The sequence below is a fragment of the Chelonoidis abingdonii genome, chromosome 1 (assembly GCF_003597395.2).
Source record: "Chelonoidis abingdonii isolate Lonesome George chromosome 1, CheloAbing_2.0, whole genome shotgun sequence".
In the NCBI taxonomy this organism is placed as follows: domain Eukaryota; kingdom Metazoa; phylum Chordata; order Testudines; family Testudinidae; genus Chelonoidis; species Chelonoidis abingdonii.
Window position 1 is genome coordinate 273,544,306 of NC_133769.1, and position 24,531 is coordinate 273,568,836.

At 43.5% G+C, this 24,531-nt stretch overlaps 1 protein-coding gene across 11 annotated transcripts in view; it reads right to left on the reverse strand.

The window, feature by feature from the left end:
- Positions 1-24,531, reverse strand: part of MBNL2 (muscleblind like splicing regulator 2) — a 180,712-nt gene that overhangs the window by 144,440 nt on the left and 11,741 nt on the right. Inside the window, exon 1 of one of the 11 annotated variants that reach the window (XM_032771434.1) lies at positions 5,756-5,965. The exons of the other annotated variants lie outside the window; for them this stretch is intronic. The gene's annotated coding sequence lies outside the window, so the exon portion shown is untranslated. Of the gene's footprint in view, positions 1-5,755; positions 5,966-24,531 lie in introns of those variants that run through there. 11 annotated transcript variants of the gene reach the window in all.

Consider the following 24,531-nt stretch of genomic DNA (forward strand, 5'->3'; position numbering starts at 1 on the left):
GGCTAGTAACCCTGTCAAAGAAGAAAATTAGGTTGGTTTGGCATGATTTGTTCTGCGTTCTCCCTCTTTTGCGTGTCCTGGGGCCAGAGGATCAGCTGGAGGGGGTGAATTCCTCATAGAGCTCCATGAAGGTCTGCTTCCTCATGTGGAAGTTCTGGACCATTGCTGCTCATCCCAGGTCTCCATGACAATGTATTCCCACCATGTTGTTCTAGTTATTTTGCACCAGAAGTGGCAGTCTGCCCATGGGGAATCCATAGCAAACGCAGCTAGAGTAGTGTATAGACTGTCATGAATATACTTCCTTTCTGAGACCCATGGCTGTCTTCCAAGAGTCAAAAACCACTGCTCAAATGTCAGCCACTGTCTTGTAGAAAAATCTACCCTTCCTCAAACAGCTCAGTCACAAGTACGAGCAGCTTCATGCCAAGGCCCCAGATGGAGCATGAAGAGCCTAAATTTGTTAGTGGGCTAAAACTAGTTTCCACGCAGACGCTCAACAAGTTCTCCTCCAACACCACTGTAAAACAATTTCTAGAGTGGCTCCAGCAACCAAGGCACTAAGAACCCTACGATATGCTGCTGGAATCCTATCCCCAAACCCGTGTAACTGCACAACCTGCATGGCCTTGCTACACAGGTAAGGATAGTGTGAGTCTGACAGTAGAGACATTCAGAGCTGTGGTTGGCAAGCATATGCCTCCATGCACATGAGCCAGAACACAAGTATACACTGCAGTGTTGGCATACCCTTTAAGATATATGCTGATCCTCCTTGCCAATATCAAGATGCCTGCTTCACTTGATGGTGGTGTTGCCACTTCAAAGAGCCGTTACTGTGGACACTCTCTGTGCAGGGAGCAGAAGCCTTTGAAAGTGATGTGGGTTCACTGCCCAGTCAGAGTAATGAGGATTAAATTTGGTTTTGAGTTTTTGGGTTTTTTTTTAAATGCTGGCTACCCAGATTTTGCAGCACAGACATAGCACTTTCAAAGGCTTCCCACTGCCTGCACAGAATGGAGCCACCATGGCAATGAAAGTGTTCTGTAAAGAAGTTAAGGCCATAGAACAGTCTGGGTTCAGAAAGTGCCAAGTAGCAGCAGAGGGATCAAAAAGAACTGGAAAAATTAAATGTGAACTGAAATACTTTTTAATTTGAAGCGACAGTAGCACACATTGCTTCTAGAACAAAACTCCACGCATGCTCAGTGCATACATTAGAAAAGCAGTACTGCAGCACAGCCAATCCACACAAAACCATCATCTACTCCCTTGCATGCACATTTCTTCCCCTTCCATATAAAGGCGTCTTGAGTCTGCCCAATAGTGCTGTGGCTGTTATCACACTAGTTGATACTGCAGTTCTGTACCCTCCTAATCCAGCAAAGAACTTGTTTTCTATTTTACCTAAGGAAATGGGGTGTGGATGTCATCCCAACCTAACCCACAGATACACAAATTAGAGGGCACAGCATGGAGGTCTTGCCCTGATGACTGGAGACTGGCGGATGTCCCCAACCTCATTCCTGGGAAGAGGGCTAGGGACAAGTAGACTGGCGAGAATAGAAGCAACAGGATCACCAACTTCACAGCCCTTACTGAGCACTATGCTAGCTAGCAATGAGTGCTGCTGTCAAAGAAATCCCAGGATAATTCTTTCAACCTTTCACATAAATAAAATACAAACTAGTGTTGAAGTCCTAAATCATTAACAGAACACATGCTTACACTTCAGTTACAAAAGGGGGCAGGGCCTACTGTCAGAGAATCCAGAAATGCAGAGTTACAGCTGATTGTTTACGAACTGTGGCACTTAGTGTTAAATATTTACATATTTGTTATAAACTATTTAAGTCGTATGACAATCACAAAGCTAAGCTTGTGTGTCCCACTGACTCTTCACAGAGCTGCTACCTCCAGATCTGCCATATCGTCACCACTTCAGCATCAGGAGAGCTCTACTAGAGAGATCTGCTGGAAACTTTTAAACTAGAAAATAAATAAAATGAACTCCATTCTGGAAAGCAAATTCTGATAATAAAGTGGAAGCCATCAGGAAGCCATCATTTACATTCGTGACAGCTGACAAACTGCAAAGTCCAGAAAACTGCATGACAAGTTAAAAAAAAGGACACACAAAATGACAGAGACTCAGAAAATTAAAGACGCTTGTGAAAAAAAGACTGTGGGCCCCACAGCATATACAATAACTCATGAAGCAAGTACCTGAAAATCTCAAAACCCTCAGAATCCCATAGGGAAATATTTTGCACACCTAGGAGAAAATAAAATCCATTCTTCGCTGGGTCTAGATATCGAGGATGGTCTTCTATACTGTCTGTTAGTAGTAGTAATCAGAATCTACAAAAAATAAAAGTAAATGAGCTACCCAACATTCTGTAATTGCCATTCTCACTGAATCCTGAAAGATAGAGAGAAGCCTAGCTGCATCCTGTAACACTTTTAAAAGAGTAAACACTTTAATTTTTTCCTGATACAGTTCCTGTAACAGAAATACTGACTACAGTATAGACGGTTTTATTAACATATAGACCTCTGCATCTATCTTGTCTTCTTTTATGAGCAATGTAATATATAACAAGCCTTTTCTCTTTCAGGATGTGTCTTCCACACAGATATATCTAAAAATTATTGATGAAAAAAGGAAACGAACACAGAATCTGATGAGGAACAATCCGTCCCTATATCCTACCCTGCTTTCTGTGTAGGAACTATACTGTTATAACTTTTCTGTCTTCTTTCCTATTTGACATATACATATCTTGCTTTCCCTCACTTATTTACACATTACTCATCCAAACAGTGGACAGACTATTCCCTTACTTCCTACTTCCTTGCTGAGTGCTGTTACTTTTTTGCATGCTTCACTTATTGTTCTAGGATGTAGGTAAGTAAAGACTGAGATGTACTTCTGTAAGTATCACCTAATTTGAATTTTGCAGTGTCATTCATATCTACTTTCTTGTTACAGAAGAAATAGTAGAAAGTAGAGAGTATATTTGAAGTTAATTGCCAGCTTTATGTTTCAAAATAATAATAAAAACAGATACATTTAAAAACAAAAATATCTGATTGTTTTCCTTTTACCTCTAGGACTGGAGCTCAGCTGTTTTTCTCCTCTAACAGTTGATGATATCACAAACATACCAGGCCCTATGTACTCTGTGAAAAGCTGGAAACAAATGTGCAGGAAGCACAGATGATTTCTGCACAGCACTACGCTACTGCTGAAGCATATATACTATATGTATCCTAAAACTAAGTTCCCTACAAATTAATAATTCAATTTTCAATCAAAACAAACACTGCATAAGCTCATACAAGAGCAGATATCCACCATTAAACACAACTTCACGTTACTGAAAAAAATTGACTAAACTTGGTTTCAACATAGCCATGGTATTTAAAAAAGTGACTACATACTATTTCTAAGGGCCAGATTTTGCCATCCTTACCCATACCAAGTAATAAGTTACTCCATGAGTAGTCCCACTAAAATCCATGGGGCTACTTATGGAGAAATGTTCTACTAAACACAAGTAAGGTTATTAGAATCTAGCCCCAAATAAATTTAATATCAAGTATTTACACGTTCATTACAAATAATTTCAATTTTTTTCTCCCAGATAGATAGACCATAAGCCTAAAAGCCCACCTAAAAGTATAACAGGTCTATTTTGTGTGGGAAGGATCTAAAAGGGAAGGTTCATGCTTGTATCCTTGAGGAGAATTGTTTGTTTTTGAAACACACACAAAAACAAACTCTGTATGTGAAGAAAATTCTGTTCGTGAATCTTAAATTATATTTTGTAGTTTAGAAAAGATGGAACTATTTATTTAAGTTTTCACAGATAGTTTTCCTCTAGATTGCTTGATGCATTCTCCATGTATGTACACAGAAATACTATATTTAAAATTTAGGCAGCAATTGGAAACATTGTTGACATAATACCAATCTGTGACATTAGACTTCTAAATGATTCTCTATCCTTTTATATTTAATAATACATTTGTTAAAATTATTTAAAGAAACACATTGTTACATTAACTCATATGAGTTAAGCATTTAAAAGTTACAAGTTTAGAACATAAATAATCCAAAAGTAGTGTCAACTGCTTTATCCAGCATTAACAGGTATTTTCAGACATGAACCAACTCCTGCCCGAAAAGAAAAGAATAAGTGGATCATGAAAAACTGGGAGATGACATCAGAATTTTTGAGCGAGCGTCTTGTACTTCTCCTTAAAAGTACAAACGGTACATCTATAAGAATCTATATCATGTTGCCCTTTAAAAAATAGTTTACCTTGTTACTAGTGCAAACATTCAAAACCTCTGCTAAAAATTACACTATTGCTAATGTTTAGAGGAAGTAAGAATGTTTTTAAATCCATTTTCTTCTTTAAACACATTGATATTTACTGTTCAACAACTCAATCTTAATTATTTCACATCTGTGGGCAACAGTACTTTGAGTAGTAATGCTTAGCTAATATAACAGGCATTAGAGAAAAAATAAGAGAAATTCTCACTGCTTTACCTAAAGTCATTACAATTATTTTTTTTTTGCTTGTTCTTTTAAAATTATACTACATCTTGTATACACAGGAAATTCTGCAGTACTGCAATGTTTTGGAAGACAGAGTTAATTCCTGTTGCTATCTATGGGTCTGATCGTGGAAGGTACTGAGTACCATCACCACCCACTGAAGTCAATGGAAGCGGAAGAAGCTTCGCACCTCACAGGATTAGACTCTATATTTGCATACCTCTCTTGCAATATTCTGGTGAAATTTACTATAAACTGTTGCTTTCATGGTCTAACAATACAGTACAAACTCCCCATTCCATGTAAAATTTAATAGACTTCTGTCTCAAATACCTCCTTTCCTTCTCATTGCCAAGACCATTTAATATAAATCTTCTCCATTGCTTCCTCCTGCTAATTTTCAGCAAAAAAGTTGATATTGTTCAGCATAGTGAAAGGACTGCTTTAAAAGACAGTCTGCTCATTAAATTATTCTGCTGGCTGTGTGTTCTCATTAAAAATGTATAAAGATCAGATAATTGCAGTAAGTATTATTAACCTTGATTTTCCTGTTTTCAATTAAGGTTCTACTTTTAAACCTAAAACAAAGACCTGGAAATGGCAGGGAAAATGTTCAACTAAAGGACAATATCTAAAACTCTTTAGAAGCTTGCCTTAAGAACACAGGGAATCACTGTGTATTGAAAAAACACTTTCAGTCCCTCATACAAGTCATAGTGGAATGACAATCATGTTTTTAGTTCAGACATTATACTGGCAATTGCTTAGAACAGACATGTTCCAATTCCATCTGAATCTTGAAACATATCTACTGCAAACTTTATTGATTTTTAGGTTAACCAACTGCCTTTATTAAACCAAGCAACCACTATCAGATGAAAACCCAGCTAAGAATCCAATTAGGCTAACAGTATTTTTTGAAACATACCAACCTATTTCCTTTTTTTAAATGGTGTTATTTTGAATGAAATATACATACACTTGTGTTCTATTTCTCAAGAGAACAATTCACATTTTAAAAATTAATTCACTCATACAGGATTATATAAAATTCACATTTCACCTCCAGGGACTACATATGCCCGGAGAAACCTTGTTTCCTTGACTCCCAAGCAACACATATGGTATGCAGCATACTGCAGCAAACTCTTTAAACATTCAATAAACGACAATGATCCTCTTACCTTGTTTAGCTCTGTCTATTCAACACATTTACAATGTGAACAGAAACGTATGATATGGTCAAGTGACCACATCTTTTCCTTTGCATCATTATGATAAGTAATTTTCATGTAAAATAAATTATCACTCTATTTTTTTGTACTCTGAAAGCCTTATGCCTTATCTGGGGATTTTCTCTCAGATGATGAAGCAAAGACATAGCCTGAACTCTGTTGCTGAAAGACTGCAGCCCTTCCTTCTACAAATCCCTCCCAGCATATGGTACCCAATCACACACAAGTTCGTCAGTTCTACTGGTCTTAAACTGGTTGTAATAGGATGATTGGCAAGGCAACACAGCACTTCTAAAGTGTAAAAACAATGCATCCATACTGATGTACAAGAAATTTCCCTCTCACAGGAAAGCCGGGTTACCAAGGAGATAAAGTGACACCTACATTAAACAAACCACCACTACCATATTTGCAGTCAACATTTGCTATGATATGGTTTTAAAAAGCTTATGTTAACACGAAAATGTATTATATAAAATAAACAGAATTGTAGAAGTGAAGCAATGCTTCATCTGTTTTGTTACTGAGATTTATTCATGTACCGTATTCCAAATAATTTAGCCTTCAAGTTTTTTTTTTTAAAAATACAGACAAAAACATCTATCCTGAAACATAAATATGTTTATATCTCAATATTGCATAATATTATTGTTTAGTATCTATGATATATATGTGATATCTTTCACAAGATATCAGATTTTTGTGTACAGTTATGGAACACTTACAATAAAAATGCAATCAATAATATATTATTATTTTAATATACTTGGCAGCCATAGGGTCAGGGTCAGCAGTACCCAAACTATCTTTAGTTTGATTAGAATGCATGTGCTGTCCATTTGCAGTGAGGTTCAAGTATGTCATCTCTGAAGACTTTTAGCAATCGTCAAGTCAAAATTTTAACACTGACTGCTGGACATTATACATCAGAGGCGGGCAGACTACAGCCCGCAGGCCGTATCTGCCTTGTGAGACCCTCCTGCCTGGCCCCTGAACTCCTGCCCTGGGAGACTAGCCCCCAGCCCCTCCCCTGATGTTCCCCCCCCCCCACAGCCTCAGTTCACTGAGCCAAAGGGGCAACGCTCTGGGAGGCAGGGCTGCGAGCTCTTGCTGGGCAGCGCAGCTGGAGAGTCGCAGCCTGACCCAGTGCTCTGTGCTGCGCACTTGCATGGCTGACTCCAGCCGCATGATACGGCTCCCTGTACTGGTGCTCTGGGCAGCGCACTGTAGCGCCACCAGCCGCTGGTGCTCCAGGCAGTGCGGTAAGGGGGCAGGAAGGCGTTGGACAGAAGGCAGGGGAGGTCGGGGTGGTGATCAGGGGCAGGGGTGTGGATAGGGGTTGGGGAGGTCAGAGGGCTGAACAGGGGGCTTGAATGGGGGCAGGGGTATGGGGGGGCAGTCAGGAATGAGAGGAGTGGTTGGATGGAACCGCAGGGGGGCAGTCAGGGGCACTGGGACTGGGGGCTGTCAGGGGACAAGGAGGGGTGGATGGGGCAGGAGTCCTGAGGGGGCGAGAAGCGGGGGAAGGGGTCGGATAGGGGGCAGGGGCCAGGTCACGCCAGGCTGTTTGGGGAGACAGCCTCCCCTAACTGGGCCTTCATACAATTTTGGAAACCCGATGAGGCCCTAAGGCCAAAAAGTCTGCCTGCCCCTGTCCTACGTGAAGCAATAGAGTGCTAAATCATGTACCAGCTTCCTCACTTTGAAACACAAATGCTGCTAGAACGCCATTATGTTCTACTGCAACAGAAAACTGCAGCAAAAGGAGACAGTGAATGAAGGGTTATGTTTTTAAAAAAAGGAACATGAACTTTCAATTAAATTAAAAGCTAAACATGTAAAAATATAAGAAATCTACAGTAGTGCTATGCTGTAAACAATTGTGAGTCCTTTTTAGAAAAATACATTAAGCCAAATATATTTAAAACTGTATAAAAAAAGCTTACATAAATGAATAGACAAGGCAAAAACAAAGCTCTCATTCATTTAAAAGTTGTAACCCAAGGCCCCTTTGTTTATTATTGACTGTTTTGCATATCTGAAATGAAGCATTTCCAAAACCCATTCTTCTATCCCTACAGTTAAAACTTTCTTCAGGCCTCATCACCTCTCCTCTTAATTACTGCACTCTCCTCCTCTCTGGTCTCCATAAAATGCAAATTGCCCTATCCCTTGCCCCTCACAGCTGCTGCAACTATCTTCTTTGTTCACCAATCTGACCACAACTCCACCTCTTCTTCCCTTTATCTCCCTATTCTGGCTTCCCCTCCGTCAGTGCAGCAAGTTCAAGCTTCTTATCCCAGCCTTCTGGCATCTCTCTGCTCCCTCTCCTACCAGTCCACCCTGGTCTCTTTTCCAAAACAGCCCCTACATTCAGTCAATGACAAAAGCTTTGAAGTCCTATTTATTCTCTTTCCCCATATGCATCTTCCCATGTTCTTTCACAATAACCCCGGCAACTAGCGCACCCTTCCCAAACTGGTTCACAGGCCATATATTCTCTCCACATCCAGGTACCTCCTTGAGACCCACCTCTGCAACCAGTTGAATCCAACAAGTTTGTGGAGTTACTGGAGATAGCCTATGTTATAGATGGAGATAGCAGAACCGCCTATTATATGACCATATTTTCAGATTCTTGTAACAGTCCAAACTTTAACAAGGTGGGCTCAAATTCTCCATCCTGAGCATCTGCCTCAGGCTGTAATGGGTTGTTCTATTTTTCCCCATTTGTTTGGTTTCATTTGTTTTGTATTTTGAAATGTTTCGGCCAAAATGGGTCAGACATTTCTAAGAACGAATTTAGGGGGAAAACATGTTTTGCCACGTTAAAAAATCCTTACAGTCATTTTGTTGAGAAGGTCTAGCAACCCTACACTTTGGACAAGGATATTTGGCAGGCAACTGGCCTTTGTACCAAGGATGTACCTTTTGCTGTTGCAATGAACACCTGCCCAAATTTGCATGCTACATCTCCTGTAAGTGACTGCACTGCACACATGCCATCTCCATACCTCAATTCAGCATGTTCCAGTGTGGGGATACAGGCGCTCAAAACTTTCCCTGCGATTGCTGTTCAGGGCTAGAGTAAGAGACTCTCTCTTCTGCACTCTCACTGACCCTCCTGCTGGCACCCGGGCAATGTGAAGGAGGAAGGTGCCTGTGAATACTGAGAGAACAAGCGCCAAAGCAGATGTAGTGGACTGAAGTAGTCAAGTCGGCCAAGCAGCTATGGGCAGGGTAGGGGAGAGGGAGCCTGAGGACTGGGGAATGAAAGATGGAGGGGAAGAACTAAGATCCTGAGGAGGTGGGGGGGCAGGGCAGTATAGAGCTGCCTGGGCAAAGAGATTGCAACAAGGACCCAGGGAAGGGGCAAAGGGCTGGGATTTAGACAGACCCAGAAGTGAGGTGGGAACTGCAACTGGCTAGGCAATATAACTGAGAGTAGGTGGGAAGAGACTGGGTCAAGAAGTCTGAGAAGCGGAAACTGGGACTGGGTTACAAAGGAGAATACACCTCGGATAAGGACCGAGGTGGGGAAGAGACAAGACAGTAGTTGGATGGAACGGGGCAGAAGAGTCTTTGAACACAAGACCACACTCCCCCACAGAGCCTGGAATGGAACCAAAGGTTCCTGAGTCTCACCATTCCTCTGCTGTCAGCAAACAGCTGTGAAGCCCACTGACAAAGCATGTGTCTAGTCCCTCTCTGGTGCTGCTTCACACAAAAAATGACTACTTACTACTCTGCTATCAGTTATTGTTAGCTCATGTGGCTAGTACAGGGCACATGTTTTTAATAATCATTTGAACAAAATAAAAAGACACCAAAGGCCATCTGCTAAGTATGCACTTCTCAACAGTACAGATATAACTTCTTTATGTAAGCTCTAACTGTAACACTGGAGGAGCTGAACTGCTAGTAGCAATAGCTTAAAAATGTAGGAAGAGTTCCATAATATAGATAAGGTCCCAAGTCAGACAGTGGTCTGGGAGAATGACCACCTATTTGAAGAGACACTGTCACATCTTACTTGAACAAAAACTTAGGTTTTATAAAACTAAAACTTTCAACACTTTTTTTCTTAATTCCAGCTGAAAGTCTCCTTGTTAACAAAAGATTTCCTCTACGGTGTTGTAATCCAAACATGGCAATATTTGTCCTGCAGGAGAACCAATTGTGAAACAGACAATTTTATTTCCATTATGAGATTCTCCATGCTGAAAGATATGCAAAATGTGAAGAAACATCCCAGTGAAAAACAAACTTATGTTCTGAAGTTTCACTTAATAACTGAAAATATTACAATGTTGACAAGAACACATATATTTAAAATATGGGATTAAATTCTTAGCTGATGTAAATCGATATAGTTCCACTATCAATTTATACCAGGTTGGGATCTGGCCCCATATTCTAAAATATAGATTGCATCCATTTACTTCAGCTGAGAATCTTGCTCATCATTATTAAACTATGAGTGTTCCTTTAAGTAAGGAAGTGCATATTCAACAGAATTGATTACAACTTCGTCATTGTATTTGTGCACACGCTCTTTATCTTCCAAGCTGTTCGACAACTCTCTGGTTTGCTACAAAATTAATTGTAAAAGGAGAATTTTTGCAGGACAACTAATTTCTTATTGAAGAAGTTAATGTAAGATAGATAATATACAATAAACCCTTTAAAATAACAAACGTAGGGTCTATTAACAGATTTATACGAGAGCTGTGTTTTGGAAAACAATTCTCGTTTTCTCTGAGACAACTGAAAATGCTGTTTATAATTCAATAAACCATCAGTCTGAAAATTAATCCTTAAGAGTTACTAAAATTGAGAGCAAACATGAATTGTATTTCTTTACCCATTTCAGAAAAGACCCTTCCAACCATAGTCCTGTTTTCTTTAGTGCTATGCCATCTAGTTAAATGCAAAACAAAAATTCTTAGCTAGCTTCAGCTGTTGCACATTATGCAGCAACACAGTTTTATGACTCACAATGAATCACACAGAAATACAAATACTATTTAAGACAGCTATGTAAACAGTAAGTCAGTGAGCCAGGGCTTGACAAATGCATTTACCAATGGTGAGTAGAAAAGTTCCCTCATTACAAACATTGGGATAATGTGCCATCTGTAGTACCCTGCACAATGAGGAATAATCTGGTTGAGGACTCTGAGTGCTATTCTAATGCGAATAATGCATAACCAAAACTTCCTTAAAAATAACCAAAACCCCTCATGTTTGTAGCCTATAAGGTTGAGAAGAAAACCTTTCAAATCTGAACTGAATGTAAATCAATCAGTACAGCACTTGTCTACAGAAGGGGTTTAGTCCATACTCATTTGAGTTAGTGCTGATTGAAAATGCCTGCATACACACAATGCAAACCCTTAAAGTGCACTAACTCTCTACCCAGTGCAAATTCTGGAGTCTTCTTTCAAACTATACTAAATCTGATGTGAATTGAGTTAATGCAGATTTACTTTTCATATGCACATAATTCTTCTTCTTCACTACTTAGGCAGTACTCCAGCTGCTATCTTACACTGCTTTTGTGGGTATCCGTGACTGACTTGTTTATATGTGTAGCCTCCACTACTCCAGAGCCAACTTGACCAGAGATTTAAATTCCGGCATGAGACCAGAATCGGTCCATTTGCTCCGGGATTCAAATATGTCAGCATAACAGCATTATAGTGGTATTACTCCAGTAGTCTTAAAACATTCCTCGAGCAGTCTCTTGGAGCTCTGGTGAGATCCTTAATCTCCTTGCTATCTGAGAACAAACAACCGTGCAGGCAACTCTTGTGACCAACCACCACAATAAGAAACATTTTGTGAGGATCTCAAAGCTGATGCCTAAGAAGGGTCAAACCTAGAATGCCTACCAGTGCCATACAAAAAGTGAACATCCGAAAAACCATAAGGGATAACAAAAAACCTAGTGGCGTACATGTGTCCAGTCCACGTTATGGGCAATTTGGCAGGAGTTTTCGTAGGGAACATCACAACAGAACTCTGGGCCCTTGTGAACAGTGGTATTCCGCCACTTCCACACTAGGGCCCCTGTAGACAACAAGTGGGACAGTGAAGAGATCTCCCCGAACAGCCAAGCTCTCTTCGGAACTCACAACCGCCCAATTCCCAGACCCAAATCCAGCCCAGGACACAGGAGGAAGATCGTATTGAGGGGACCTATCTTCAATTTATTATTATGCTAGACTGCTGTGTTAACTTCAGTGCCAGGTGCCTCATGGCCGCTGCCATTATTGATAGATGTGAGCTAGAAACCTTCCCAAATCTCCATCCCCTCCCTCCCTCACCCAATGCTGTTCGCCTTCATACTGCACCAACCTCTCCCGCAACACAATTTCAAAATGGCAGCAGGACCAGCCAGGCAATCAACTTTTATCTTGTGCTGAAGCCCGGTCCATTATCTATTTTCAAACCCATTCACTTCCCATCTATGAATTTCTTTGTCTCTCCCTACATCGCTCCTTCCCGGCAAATGCTGCATCCCGTCCCCCCACTCCTAACTCCATTCACATGCTCAAAACTTGCAAGGTGCAGGCTCAGACAGCCTCTACTTCCCCTCCCCTGCCTTCCCACAGAACATTCCATAATGATACTATTTAGTTGTGTGAAAGTCAAATGTTTATTGAGACAGTTATTACACAAAAAAAAGTTTAGTTAGTATTTGCAGCTTACATGAGGTACACCTAGGTGTGGGCATTCGGGCTACTGCTCCCTGCTCAGGTACAAACAACCTGTTACAGGGATTTGTACAGGAAAAGACATTTAGGTTAGGAGTAGCATAGCCAGGCAGCTCTTAATGGCTTTTCATCAGGTTATATATTTTATGGGGGGGATGGGGAAAGACCTGGGAACAGTAAAGGTGTCAAATAATCAGTGCAGAACCCAGGCTATTTTCTTTGAACTTACTGAATATCTGCAGGGGACATTAAACAGAATACAAGACTGAGAAATTGCTCGACTTTAATCCAGACATTCTGTGGGACAGTTGCACCACCCTTGACATAGCTCACAATTCCTTCTCCTCCTGCAGCTTTATGGGGGCGTGGGATGAGGGAGACCAACTAGGTAACTTCACAGCATCTCTCACTGGTCTGCCCTTTTTACCTTTCTGAATAAGACCATTCTCTGCCTCTCTGTCATCAGGAATCAGGACAATCTAATGGGAATACAGAGGGGACTACTATCCTGCCCCCACTAACCTCTCAGACTCCTTATAATAACTGGAGACCCAAACCAGGAACATCTCAATCTTGCCCCCATGCACATGCCACTTACCATCTGAGGTTTCCCCAAGTCTGGGATGAGCCTCAGGGAATGGAATTCAGAAACAGAGGACTAGAAAAAACGCTACGATTACTTCTATGAAAATAGTTGTAATATGAACAATAACCGCTTGCTTTTTTCTCAACTCCCTGGGACCTCCAGCAGCAACACCCTCCAGGACAGGGCCTTTATCAGCAGCTGAGCAGCTGTCCAACCTGAAGGGGAAGAAATAAAAGTCTAAGGGTACGTCTAGACTACCCGCCGTATTGGCGGGTAGTGATCGATTTTTGGGGGATCAATATATCTCGTCTCATCTAGACACGATATATTGATCCCCGAACGTGCTCCCGTCAACTCTGCAACTCCACCGGAGCAAGCGGCGGTAGCAGAGTTGACACAGGGAGCCACGGACATCGATCCCACACCGTGAGGACCTGAGGTAAATCGATCTAAGATACTTCGACTTCAGCTATGCTATTCATGTAGGTGAAGTTGTGTATCTTAGATCGATACTCCCCCTAGTGCAGATCAGCCCTAAGAGTGACATGTCTGGAGCCCTCTTACAGGCTCACAAAAAACAAAACAAAACTAGAGAACTACAGAGAGCTGGATGGTGTTTTTTAAATCTGAGCAGGAGAAAGATGGGCAACTATCCAGAGGCAGAAATTAAGTGGCTTGGGACAGCGCTGCCATAACCAGACATATCATGAAGACAGACAGGGCTATAAAAAACGTTATTTGCAGAGGTAATGCACAGGCACAATGCTCTGCTGGAACACATGCTGCTATTAGGCCCTCAGACAATGAAGTACCCTCAACTAGGACTGAGCCATGTTCTGAAGCCCCTGGATAACACAGGGTATTGGGAACACCAGCAGATGTTCCCTGCTGTAGCCCCATGGCTGTACTCCTGCAGAGGTCAGTCCCCTTCCCAGTACAGTCACAGAGAAGCGTGAACATCAAAATGTGGGAGCCCAGTACATTCAAGCCATTCAATGCACTTGGCAACTTTGAGCCCCAACTCTCAACTCCAGAAAAACATGAACCAGCAAAAGCAAGACGTTCACACACCTGAGAACAGGAGAGTGCCTCCCACCCACTGTTGTGTGCTGCCCCCCTGTCAAGGTTTTTCCCCCACTTTGAACTTTAGGGTACAAAAAGTGGGGACCTGCATGAACACTTTTAAGCTTAATTACTAGCTTAAATCTGGTACGCCTGCACAGCCAAAGTCTGTGTCTGGCACACTTTCTGTTCCCCAAAACTTTCCCTGGGGAACCAGACCAACCCCTTGGGTCTTAAAACAAGGAGAAATTAACCATCCCCTCTCATTTCCCCCAACAACCCCTGGTGGTTCAGACTCAATCCTTGGATTTTAAACAAGGAAAATCAATCAGGTTTTTAAAAGAAAGTTTTAATTAAAGAAAGAAAAAAGGTATAAAATTATCTCTGTAAAATCAGGTGGAAAATGCTTTACAGGTACTCAGATTCATATAGACTAGAAGGACCCCCCACTAGCTTAGATTCAAGTTACAGCAAACAGAGGTAAAATCCTTCCAGCAAAGACACCATTAAAGTTAGAAAAAAAATAAGCAAGCCACCTTGCCTGGCATATTATTCAATTTTGAAACTGAAAGACTGATCAGAAAGCCTGGAAAGCCGGGTGTACGTCTGGTCCCTCTTACCCCAAAAGCGAACAATGAAAACCACAAAGCACAAGACTTCCCATCACTAAGATTTGAAACTATCTTGTCCCCCTATTGGTCCCCTGGTCAGGTGTCAGCCAGGTTTACTGAGCTTCTTAACCCTTTACACGTAAAAGAGATATTAACCCTTAACTATCTGTTTATGACACCCCCTCCACCGTTCTTTATTTGAATTTCAGACTTCTTCACATTAAAGTTGTGTCTCATGTTGTTACAACCACTATGAGTAAAATTTTTAACATTTTTCAAGTATTATTTTGGCTGTTATGGCATCACTTGTGTAATAAAAACAAAAAAAAGTCACAGACTCTGCAGGACATGAAACAAGAAACAAAATGTTTGCAGCTTGTAGGTTTTTACAGAAGTAAAACGCACAGACACAAGATATACTAGGGTTTCTTAAATAGGGGTAGCGCTTGTGTAGGGAAAGCCCCTGGGGGGCTGGGCTGGGCTGGTGTGTTTACCTGCCCCGTCAGCAGGTCCGGCTGATCGCGGCTCCCACTGGCTGCGGATCGCTGCTCCGGGCCAATGGGAGTTGCTGAAAGCGGTGGTCAGTAAGTCCCTTGGCCCATGCCGCTTCCAGCAGCTCCCATTGGCCCGAAGCAGCAATCCGCAGCCAGTGGGATTCACGATGAGCCGAACCTGCGGACAGGGCAGGTAAACACACCTTGCAGCTCCCATTGGCCCGAAGCTGGAATCCACAGCCAGTGAGAGTCACAATGAGCCAAACCTGCGGACGGGGCAGGTAAACACACCGTGCAACAACATGCTACTTCTGCAACCAGTGAAAGCAACTCCAATGCTCACAATCCAACATTGCTCCCAGAACCACCCCCACAACCGGGATAAGTGCACGACATACATTTCCATATTTGAGCCTGGGGCCTGAAAAAGAAAGGCACCCCTAACAGAACTGCCCTAGTGGTTTATGCTTTCTGCCAGAAGCCTTGATGGCTGAAGCCTTGATGACTGCTCATACCACCAAACACGCCTCTGCACCTCAGCCTCCCCTGTTAAGACTCTCCCCCTTACTCTCACAAATATTATGCAAAAATACAACACAGAGATATAACCTTAGGGAAAACTTTGCTGTGCCATAAACTTATGTCTAGCCATAAGACAGCATTGCCTTGCTTTCAGAAGGCCAAATGCCCGTTCCGCTGTCATTCTGCAACTATGCACACAATCATTACTGCCTTCTGTCTCCGTGGCCTGTACATTACTTCATTAGCTACAAAAGCAGAGAATAAACTGGCCTCCCCAGATAACCAGAGGAATCTCCACACCATTAATATCCATAGTGATCCTGGGAGCAAACTATCCATTATGCATTAAGGTAAACAAATATGAGTTCCGAAAGATCCTAGCATCGTGGACCTTTGCAAACTACCCTACGTTTAGGTTTGTAAACCTGCCGCAGAGGTCAGCCAGGCCTTGGAGCACCATGGAGAAATACCCCCATCTGGTTATAAACTCCAAAGCCGAATGTGGGGACAAATGATAGACACACACGTGTCTCATCAATAGCCCCAATACAATTTGGGAACTCCATCCATGAAAAGCAGTCAGTCAATCTCCTGTGCATAAACCAGTGAAACAGTACCTTCTGCATAGCAGCACACACCTGCATGACAACAGCCCCAGTCAACTAATTCTCCGTGACAGCAATTCAAAAATGGTACTAGCCCACCCAAAAAGGCAGGAACCATGAGACAGAGAGTGGATTTTTTAGAGTTTGACCCCAAATCCCAGAGTTTCATTGACCTCCATTACATTATCCCACAACATGCAGTGAAGAAAAAAAACCCAGAATGCACATAGCTCAGCAGCAAAGTAAAGCATTTTGGGGATACCCTCCCAAAATGCTGCATGCTTAGTGCACACCAAGCCCCTGCTGTGCGTATACAATGATGCAAACTGAAAGCAAGTACAGCTTTCCTGTGTACATCCTATTAACATGTCTACATATTGTGCACCATCTACTGTGCGCCAACTCAGGGCAAACTAAATCCCCCCTATAGAGAAGCCCATAGTGTCATCTTCCTGGGTCCTGTAAGGAACTCACATAGCCAGTGCAGGGGTTGTAATTTAATTGCTATAGCTCACCCCACATTGGCTGTTGCCCACAAGAGGCCATTCCATACCTGATATGTAAGAATTCAGCTAGTGCCACTCAAGAGTCTGCACAACACAAAAGCTGCTCCTTACCCATTAGGTGCTGTGTTGTGTTCTCGGAATAAGCCTGATGCTGCCTCAGCTGAATCTGAGCTTATTGTGTTACCCTGTTCCACGACAGGTCGACAGACGGACATCTGAAAACAATGCAAAGATGTGAACTGTCCATATTCCAGATCCTCACCCTACTGAACAACAGAGTTGTATAGTGAGAGGTTCTTCCTGAAAAACACCTTTACCTCAACTCTCTGCTTCTACTCAGACCAGATACAGGAAGAAAAAAATCTGATGAATCTAATAGGAGGATCTGCTGGCTCCCACCTCTAAAATCCCCTTAGCTGTACACCATAAGATCCCTTTAGTTTTCAGAGCATGTGTATCTGCTGCATGTGTTCCCCAATTCCAGTTCCACATCTTAGGAAACAAAAATCATGTTGATTCTACATGATGGCCCCCAAGGGTATGCAGAGAGAGCAGGATTTGCCTGCAATGGAGGTTACGAATTACCTTCATTTAACTAAACTAGGTGTTAATTCCGGAATGTCTCTGTTACTTAGTTTTACCTCCAAAAAATTTTTATGTTCTTGCATCTTCTGAGAAGTTTCAGCTGTCCACCTCTTATCCATTGCAAATTCTGCATGAAATTTAAGCAATGTCAGCAGCCAGTATGAATCTCAGACTAGTGGTCTAATGGACAATTATCGAATGACCCATTAAAACTAAAAGCATGTTTTCCTAAGTATTTATTTAGCTCCAAATCCAAAAAGATGACACCTAACCAATCATATTTTAAATTTCCCCCTTCATTTAGTAAGAAAAATATTGACTCACTTTAGCAAACTGATTCAACTCATTTAAAAAACTATTTTATTGTTTTCAAGAACTCTTGGGATGTAGATTTAAAACATAAAAATTATACAGATACATATTTCTGCGGGTAGGCACCATTTGCTTATAAACTGCCATTGAACTTATGAGTCTGGGCCTGCTGTCTTGCGCCCAGGTTAGCTGCTCAGGGGTGTACACTGGACACAGACAGCAGCCTCCCTGATTTGTTCTGTCAGCAGAGGGAACACCTATCACTTCACAGAAAATGAGAGTCAACTGGCTAGTTTTGGGGTTTTTTAAAGTGAGACGTGGAGGGGTGGACTCCTGGGCCTTTACAGTGATTGGCAGCCTGTATGTATGAGAGAGGAGAACCAATGTGATTAACAGGGTATCTAGGCAGGGGGGACAGGAATAGGGTATTTAAATAGAAGGTTTTCTTTCTTTCTCAGAGGTGAGGGTAGGAGAAACCTCCAACTTCTAACCAGCAACGAGACATTTGGTTAACAGGCTGTTTGGGGCAGTTTACCAGTTTGTGTACATTTAAGCAAATTTTTCCTTTCTGTCATGCTAGTTTTAAATAAATCACTATTTAAATAAATTTGCATTTAAATAAATCACTATTGTTTGGTTTTGCACCAAACTAATTCTCATCTCAAAAAATGCCCTTTTGATTTAGCTTGCTTGATTGCTGTGAAGTACTAGAGTACTTTGTATAGTCTCTTTCATATATTAAATTACCTATGATATCTTGTGTAATTACTCTACAGAATAACAGCCACATGCACAAATCATCTACCTTCACATGTTCCTGTTATCACCTTAGGTTGATGGAAATATATACTTTGTCTACATTTGCAGTGGCATGTTGGGTACATTAGTAACACACCTTAGCAGAAGGCAAGCTGCATCCACCCTTACTGGGGCGTGTACCTACATGTGGCAATGAAAGGCTTTGATGGGAGGGAGGCAGTGGGGAAGCTCTGGCAGCTCCGCCCACCAGAGCTTTTCACTGCAGCCAGGCAGGGCTTCCACAGCAGGACATTGCTAAAAATAGCAGTGTAGAGCTTAGCAGCACTGCCTGGGAATGTAGAAAGCACAGCAGGGGGTACAGCTCAGGGTTCTGGCATCGAGGGCACTATTAGATTAAGCAGTGCCTCATCATCTATGTTGCTATTTACACGTGTGCTGGCTGGGTTTGCAGCACCGGTATTCTACATTGTCGCTAAGTGCAGACCTACCAATAGATCAGAGATGACTCTGCACAAACAACGGGAATGTTTTGCACCAAAGAAGTAAAAGCAAAAGCTACAAAGACCAAGGAAATAGAGTCAATATAACATGTCAGCAGTACAAGCAGCAGACCTTGGGACAGCTACATCCGTGATGACAGTATAACTCACATAGTTTACACTAAGGCTATGTCTACACTAGATACCTTACAGTGGGATAACTTTATCAGTGCAGTTGTCCCGCTGTAAGGTCTCTCACGTAGCCACTCTATGCCGATGGCTAAGAGCTCTCCCATCAACATAATTAAGCCACCCCCCAATGAGCAGTAGTAGGTATGTCCCGCTGACATAGCACTGTGCACGCTACCACTTATGCCAGTGAAATTTATGTTGCTGAGGGGGGGTGTTTTTTCCATAAGTGGTAATGTAGATGTGGCCTAAGATTTAATTCCACCACCATCAAAATGTATTTTATGAGAAATTGTATCTTAGAGTCAAAGTTCATGCAATACTTCATTCACTACCTGTTAGGATTACAAAAGAGAGATTCACTCCCATCAGAGTTCTCCAAATGAATGGGCTCTATTTCCTAACCCTTTCCTTCCCTACATCATGTGCTCTACCTCCTCTACATTTTCTGCTTCTTCCACTCTCCATAAAAATAAATTTAATTAATTAAACAGAATTCCTCATCAACTAATTTGGACATCCCCTTCTAACAACCTGATAGCTACCTCTGAGAAAAAAGCACGTTGATAGTTATAAGATACCAGACTTTCACAGGTCATACCCTGGACCTGATCTTCAGTGTAGATGTCAATACTGAGAACATTAAATCCTACCCCCTCCCTTGGACATCGACAGACCATCACCTCATTATGGCCCCTCCCTAGGATTACCCCAGGAACTAAGGACCATCACAAACCTCACCAGCTTCTGCTCCAAGTATAAGACGCATTTTCTCTAATACAAATACACAACAACATGTACATTTTTATTTTTTTTTTAAATACCTACCGAAACAAGATTCTCCGCTGCACACACTTCTCCCATATGAAGAGGATGAGAGAAGAAACATGTGATGGATGTTAGTCATGCTGTTTAATGCACTATTGGAAGGCATTCAGATACTATGGTGATGAGTGAGATACAAGAACATATATAGAATAGTAAAGTTGAGATGCAACAGATGCCATTGTCGCGAACATTCTGACAATACTGCCTTTTATATCATCTCAGCAGACAGAGTCACAAGGTTATAAAAGTGCCTACCAGAGAAAACCTCTCATTAGCTCAACTTGAAAACAAATATGAAGTGTTGCTAGTGAGAAAAGCAACACCAAGAAGCTAATCAAGACATTAATTATTGTAACCCAATGCATCGGGCTGAAAGTGAAGGCTAGACAGGAAGTCTAACGTGTTTAGAATGCAACCACCCACCACCTTAGCTGAAAAGCTCTAAAGAACATATCATACTGATGCTGTGCACTCTTCAACTCCTAGTTCACTTCTAGTACCAATATGTCTTAATGTTTAAGACAGCCAGCATGCTGGGACCAGTTTACATGAGAAATCACCTATCTACTGAGCTGCACTCCTCTGGGACAATCCTGCTGCCAAAGGTGAAGCTCTTGAAAGACACAAATAAGGCATGCTGGGTCAGGAACACTCAGCCATGGAAGATCTACTGAAGTGAATAAGGCAGAGTCTAAGCATGACAGTTTTCATAGTACACTATAAGACTCATCATTTTGCAAAAGCTTTTCTGCGATAAGGAAAGATGAAGGATTACATACGCAAATACACCAAACCACCATAGCAAACAAAAAGCTGCTAAAGTTGGGAGAGACCAAATTCACAGCTTTATCTTAAGCACCATATACATGTGATCAGGTGTTTCTAGGGTGCCCTTCACAATATCTAAAAGACCGCTACTCACCTTTGTAAGTGTTGTTCTTCAAGATGTGTTGCTCATATCCATTCCAACTCAGTGTGCGCGCGCCGCGTGCACGTTCGTCGGAAGATTTTTACCCTAGCAACACTCGGTGGGTCGGCTGGGTCACTCCCTAGAGTGGCGCTGCCATGGCGCCCGATATATACCCCTGTCGACCCAACGGCCCTTCAGTTCCTTCTTGCCGGCTACTCTGACAGAGGGGAAGGAGGGCGGGTTTGGAATGGATATGAGCAACATGTCTCAAAGAACAACAGTTACAAAGGTGAGTAACCGTCTTTTCTTCTTCGAGTGCTTGCTCATATCGATTCCAATTAGGTGACTCCCAAACCTTACCTAGGCGGTGCGATCGGAGTGAGATGTCGCAGAATGTTGAACTGCTGATCCAAATGCCACGTCATCTCTGGACTGTTGAACCAATGCGTAATGTGATGCAAAGGCGTGGACCGAGGACCAGATAGCTGCACGACATATTTCCTGGATGGGTACATGAGCCAGGAAAGTGGCAGATGAAGCCTGAGCCCTGGTAGAATGGGCGGTAAGGTGGCTCATCGGAACATTAGCCAAGTCATAGCAGATGCGGATGCACGATGTCACCCAAGATGAAATCCTCTGGGAGGAGACAGGTAGGCCCTTCATCCGGTCTGCCACCGCGACGAAGAGTTGTGGAGTTTCACAGAAAGGCTTTGTTCGCTCGATATAAAATGCGAGCGCCCTGCGGACGTCTAGGGAGTGCAGTTGTTGCTCCCAGCGTGATGAGTGTGGCTTCGGGAAGAAGACAGGAAGGAAGATATCCTGGTTGATATGAAAGGCCAATACCACTTTAGGGAGGAAGGCCGGATGTGGTCACAACTGTACTTTGTCCTTATGAAACACCGTATACGGGGAGTCCACCGTGAGAGCCCGAAGCTCAGAAACTTGTCTTGCCGATATAATGGCTACAAGGAAGGCTGCCTTCCAGGACAGGTACAGCAGTGAGCAGGTTGCTAGCGGCTTGAAGGGAGCAGTCATAAGTTTGGATAAAACTAGGTTGAGGTCCCAAGTTGGGGCGGGGCGGCACACTTGTGGGTATAATCGCTCCAAGCCCTTGAGGAACCTCGAAACCATGGGGTGAGAGAAGACCGAGCGGCCGCTCTCCGCTGGGTGGAAGGTAGAGATGGCCGCCAAGTGCACCTTCAATGAAGATACCGCTAGGCCATGCTGTTTGAGAGACCAGAGGTAGTCCAAGATGGTAGGGACCGGAACCTCAGTGGAAATAACATTACGTTGGTCGCACCAGCAGGCGAAGTGCTTCCACTTGGCCAGATATGTTAACCTATACAAGGTTTCCTACTACTCAGGAGCACTTGTTGGACCAAGGCAGAGCAATCTAACTCAGACTGGCTTAACCACGCAGTAACCATGCTGTGAGGTGAAGAGACTGCAGGTCTGGGTGGTGAAGTCTGCCGTGGTCCTGAGTTATCAGGTCCGGGCAAAGAGGTAGAGGGATTGGGTTGGCTATCGACAGGTCGAGCAACATGGTGTACCAGTGTTGCCTCGGCCAGGCTGGAGCGATCATGACGAGGTGGGCTCTGTCTCTGCAGAGCTTGAGCAGGACCCTGTGAACCAGCGGGAATGGTAGGAAGGCATAAAGCAGATGGCTCGTCCACGGTATCAGAAATGCGTCTGAGATCGAGCTCTGGGAGAGACCTTGGAAGGAGCAGAACGTTTTGCATTTCCTGTTCTCGCGGGAGGCGAAGAGGTCTATGCGGGGAAAGCCCCACTTCCGGAAAACAGAATGGGTAACTTCCGGACAAATCGACCACTCGTGATACAGGAAGGATCTGCTGAGCTGATCCACCAGAGTGTTCTGAACCCCTGGGAGAAAAGATGCTACCAGGTCTATTGAGTGGGCTATGCAGAAGTCCCAGAGCTGAATAGCTTCCTGGCAAAGGAAGGAGGAACGTGCTCCTCCCTGCTTGTTTATGTAAAACATGTCCATTGTGTTGTCTGTAAACACTGAGCCACAACGGCCTCATAACTGCCCTTGAAACGCCTGGCACGCAAGGCGGACTGCTCTTAGCTCCCACACATTGATGTGCAAGGCCAGTTCCTGAGTTGACCAAAGGCCTTGAGTGCGGAGATGTTCAAGGTGGGCACCGCAGTCGAGAGATGATGCGTCCGTTGGGAGGGTCATTGAAGGCTGAGGCGGATGGAATGGCATCCCTGCACAGACCAGGGAGGCGTCAACCACCAGTCCAGGGAGCTTAGGATGACCGAGGGGATTGTAAGGATCACGTCCATACTGTCTCTGCCCGGGCGGTATACCAAGGAGAGCCAAGTTTGAAGGGGACGGAGATGTAGTCTGGAGTGTCTGGTCACGAACGTGCAGGCAGCTATGTGACCCAGGAGGGCGGGACAAGTGCGAGCCGAAGTTGTCGGGAAGTTTTGTAGGCCTTGTATAATTGACACCGTCGCCTGAAACCGAGGCTGTGGTAAACAGGCCCTGGCGAGATTGGAGTCCAGAATGGCCCCAATGAATTCTATTCTTTGTGTGGGAACCAGAGTGAATTTCTCTATGTTGATCATCAGGCCTACTCGCTCAAATAGGTCCTTGACGATGCCCACATGACGATGCCCACATGACGGGTGATGATGCCCACATGACGGGTCTCGGAGGCCGCTCGAATGAGCCGATCGTCGACATACAGGAAGACGTGTATCCGACGACGACGGAGGGAGGCGGTGACTACAGCCATGCATTTTGTGAATACCCGTGGGGCTGCAGAGAGGCCAAACGGAAGGACCGTAAATTGGAAATGTTGACGGTTGACCACAAACCGGAGGTACCGTCTGTGTGAAGGATAAATGGCAATGTGAAAATACGCGTCCTTCATATCGAGGGCGGCATACCAGTCTCCGGGATCCAAGGACGGGATGATGGTCCCCAGGGATACCATGTAGAACTTCAACTTTATAATGAACTTGTTGAGTCGTCGCAGGTCTAGGATAGGTCTGAGACCTCCCTTCGCCTTGGGGATTAGGAAATAGCGGGAATAGAACCCCTTGCCCCTCAAGTCCTTTGGTACCTCCTCTATAGCTCCCATGGCAAGGAGTGTCCATACCTCTTGCAAGAGGAATTGCTCGTGAGAGGGGTCCCTGAAGAGGGATGAGGATGGGGGGTGGGAGGGAGGGGGCGAAATAAACTGGAGGTGGTATCCGAATTCTACCGTGCATAGGACCCAACGATCCGAAGTTAGTTGGGTCCACGCAGGGAGGAAAAGGGGAAGGCGGTTGTAAAAAGGACGGGCAGGATCCTGGGAAACAACTGGTATGCCATCCTCGGGCGTGCCTTCAAAAGTTTGGTTTGGGTCCCGCGGGTGGTTTGGAGGAATCCTGATTCTGACCCCCTTGGGGTCCCAACTGCCCGTCTGCGATTGCCTCGGCCGCGCCTTCTGCCGAAGTCCTGTCGTGGCCTAGGCGGGGGATAAGGGCAGTGAGGCTGGGAACGGAAAGATCTGCGCTGAGTCTCTGGTGTGTGCATTCCGAGTGAGC